Below are 4,333 nucleotides of genomic sequence, written 5' to 3'. Positions count from 1 at the left end.
ACATTCCAATGTCATTGCTGTATAGCCTGGTAGTGTGTATCAGTGAATCGATGTCTCGTTCACTCTTGGCATACAGCTTGATGTCATCCATGTACAGGAGGTGGCTGACAACCGCTCCGTTCCGTAGTCGGTATCCGTAGCCAGTCTTGTTAATGATCTCACTGAGGGGGTTCAGGCCTATGCAGAACAGCAGTGGGGACAGAGCATCTCCTTGGTAGATCCCGCACTTGATGGTGACTTGTGCTATGGGCTTGGAGTTGGCCTCTAGTGTTGTACGCCACATTCCCATTGAGCTCCTGATGAAGGCTCTTAGGGTCCTGTTGATCTTGTACAATTCTAGGCATTCCAGTATCCAGCTGTGGGGCATTGAGTCATAGGCCTTCTTGTAATCAATCCAGGCTGTGCACAGGTTGGTCAGTCTGGTCTTGCAGTCTCGGCTGACTGTTCTGTCTACCAGTAGCTGGTGTTTTGCGCCTCTGGTATTCTTGCCAATCCCTTTCTGTGCCCCGCTCATGTATTGACCCATGTGCCTGTTCATCTTAGCCGATATGATGCCTGACAGGAGCTTCCATGTAGTACTGAGGCAGGTTATTGGTCGGTAGTTGGATGGGACCGGTCCCTTCTTGGGGTCCTTGGGGATCAGGACCGTCCGACCTTCGGTTAGCCATTCCGGGTGTCTCTCGTTAACTAGCAGCTGGTTCATTTGTGCTGCCAGACGCTCGTGGAGTGCAGTCAGCTTCTTCAGCCAGTAGGCGTGAACCATGTCGGGCCCTGGTGCTGTCCAACTCTTCATACTGGAGACCCTTTCTTGGATGTCTGCCACTGTGATGGTTACTGGACCCTGTTCAGGGAGGTCGCTATGGTCTGCCCTCAGATCCACTAGCCACTGAGCATTGCCGTTATGGGTTGCGTCCTTCTCCCATATGCTCTTCCAGTATTGCTCCGTCTCCAGCCTTGGTGGTGCTGTTCTGTTATTGTTCCCTTGCCACTGAGAGTACACCTTTGCTGGTTCTGCGGAGAACAGCTGGTTTATTCTCCTGCCTTCTATCTCTCTGGTGTACCTCCTCAAGCGGCTGGCCAAGGCTGTGAGTCTTTGCTTGGCAGTTTCCAAGGCCTCAGGTATGGACAGCTTGCTGTATTTCTTATGCACCTTCTTTGTCGCGCCTTTCTGCAACTCCGTTAGTTGGCTAACCTCCCTTCGTGCTACTTTGATCTTGCCCTCTAGCCTCCTTCTCCATGGAGGGTACTGCCCCTTGTGGCTGTTCAACTTGTAGCCAAGCATCTCACTGATCACTGCTGCCGTAGTGTAGATCAGCTTGTTAGTGTCGGTAATCGTGGTTGTAGGTATCATCCGTAGTGCTGCATTAACATCATCTAGCAGACCTTCTGAGGGTACTTCACGTAATCTTGGTAACCGGCTAGGGGGGTCCAGGTTTCAAGCTTGGCCATGATCCTATCTTTCAGGTCAGTTCCTCTCGCACTCAACGATCCTTCTCCTATCGCACTTGGGGCTATGTACCCAATCTCGGGTGGGGGTGATGATATCTCCCCCCTGACCTGGCGTCCTGACTCCTCCTTGCCGTAGCATTTATGTTGTACCTCGTCAATCTCTAGCTGTGAGAGCAGTCCCTTCTTTCGAATGTTGGAACACTGAGCTACTAGTTGTTTCGCCGTCATTGTGGATGTTGGGTATCGAAGAATCCATAGGTCCCTCATCCTATTCATGTAACCCCTTCCGCCAGGGTTACTTGCGTAGTAGCATTCCAACAACGCCCTGTTTTCATCTCTTGCCCACCGATGCCTTCTTGTTCCAGTAGCCCACTTGTCGTCAGGGTGCCCTGGTTCCTCAACACCTGACGCGGACCTTGTTGATCCAGGCGACGTCCGAGCCGGCATGCCTTCATATTTATCTGTCTCGCTCATGTCTGCGGTAGGCTCACTTTAGCATAGGGGGTCTAGCCTTAGGACCCTTACTGGATACAGACGCCCCAGGCAGGAATCGAACTTGCGATCTTCTGCTCCAAAGGCGTGTAGTTTAACCACATATATATATATATATATATATATATATATATGTGTATGTATGTATATATATATGTATGTATATGTATGTACAGGGAGTGCAGAATTATTAGGCAAATGAGTATTTTGTCCACATCATCCTCTTCATGCATGTTGTCTTACTCCAAGCTGTATAGGCTCGAAAGCCTACTACCAATTAAGCATATTAGGTGATGTGCATCTCTGTAATGATAAGGGGTGTGGTCTAATGACATCAACACCCTATATCAGGTGTGCATAATTATTAGGCAACTTCCTTTCCTTTGGCAAAATGGGTCAAAAGAAGGACTTGACAGGCTCAGAAAAGTCAAACATAGTGATATATCTTGCAGAGGGATGCAGCAGTCTTAAAATTGCAAAGCTTCTGAAGCGTGATCATCGAACAATCAAGCGTTTCATTCAAAATAGTCAACAGGGTCGCAAGAAGCGTGTGGAAAAACCAAGGCGCAAAATAACTGCCCATGAACTGAGAAAAGTCAAGCATGCAGCTGCCAAGATGCCGCTTGCCACCAGTTTGGCCATATTTCAGAGCTGCAACATCACTGGAGTGCCCAAAAGCACAAGGTGTGCAATACTCAGAGACATGGCCAAGGTAAGAAAGGCTGAAAGATGACCACCACTGAACAAGACACACAAGCTGAAACGTCAAGACTGGGCCAAGAAATATCTCAAGACTGATTTTTCTAAGGTTTTATGGACTGATGAAATGAGAGTGAGTCTTGATGGGCCAGATGGATGGGCCCGTGGCTGGATTGGTAAAGGGCAGAGAGCTCCAGTCCGACTCAGACGCCAGCAAGGTGGAGGTGGAGTACTGGTTTGGGCTGGTATCATCAAAGATGAGCTTGTGGGGCCTTTTCGGGTTGAGGATGGAGTCAAGCTCAACTCCCAGTCCTACTGCCAGTTTCTGGAAGACACCTTCTTCAAGCAGTGGTACAGGAAGAAGTCTGCATCCTTCAAGAAAAACATGATTTTCATGCAGGACAATGCTCCATCACACGCGTCCAAGTACTCCACAGCGTGGCTGGCAAGAAAGGGTATAAAAGAAGAAAAACTAATGACATGGCCTCCTTGTTCACCTGATCTGAACCCCATTGAGAACCTGTGGTCCATCATCAAATGTGAGATTTACAAGGAGGGAAAACGGTACACCTCTCTGAACAGTGTCTGGGAGGCTGTGGTTGCTGCTGCACGCAATGTTGATGGTGAACAGATCAAAACACTGACAGAATCCATGGATGGCAGGCTTTTGAGTGTCCTTGCAAAGAAAGGTGGCTATACTGGTCGCTGATTTGTTTTTGTTTTGTTTTTGAATGTCAGAAATGTATATTTGTGAATGTGGAGATGTTATATTGGTTTCACTGGTAAAAATAAATAATTGGAATGGGTATATATTTGTTTTTTGTTAAGTTGCCTAATAATTATGCACAGTAATAGTCACCTGCACACACAGATATCCCCCTAAAATAGCTAAAACTAAAAACAAACTAAAAACTACTTCCAAAAACATTCAGCTTTGATATTAATGAGTTTTTTGGGTTCATTGAGAACATGGTTGTTGTTCAATAATAAAATTATTCCTCAAAAATACAACTTGCCTAATAATTCTGCACTCCCTGTATATATATATATATACACATACATATACATATACATACATATACATATATATGTGTATGTATATGTATATATATATATATATATATATATATATATACATATATACATATATATATATATATATATATATATATATATATATATACTTACTGTACTGTATATATTTACTCCCGACTTACTGTGCATGCTTCAGTCACCCCTTGCATGGGAACAGGTAAAAGTGATGGAGTGTTATGTCAAACTACACACAAAAAAACCCCACAATGTCAATAAATGTCACAGTACAAAAAGGGGTGTGACGAGGGGGTGCAGGACCACCACCTGTCTTTATTTGCTCTGCCCTTTTCTTGGTTGCTGTTATAAACAAACAAACAGATTATTTCAGGGTCTCTTGTCATAGACTAAAAGCAATATATGTGATAAATATTACCATTCTGTGGAATATTTTTATATTTCACTTTTACTTTTTCCCATGTTCTAGTGGGTCCTGTTGTGGCTCTAATGTGAAAGAGGATATGATGTAATATAATATAATGTGGAATAAAATAATATCACATGATATAATGTAATATCATGGATCACTTACGAGTTTAATTTGTCAGCAACTTTCTGCCAGCCCTCTCTCCTTGCTTTTGCAGCCTTTGCAGTGTTCCCC

This window comes from Oreochromis niloticus, linkage group LG15 (assembly GCF_001858045.2).
Source record: "Oreochromis niloticus isolate F11D_XX linkage group LG15, O_niloticus_UMD_NMBU, whole genome shotgun sequence".
NCBI classification, from domain to species: Eukaryota; Metazoa; Chordata; class Actinopteri; order Cichliformes; family Cichlidae; genus Oreochromis; species Oreochromis niloticus.
The sequence above is the reverse complement of the archived record's forward strand: the minus strand, read 5'-3'. Positions refer to the sequence as shown.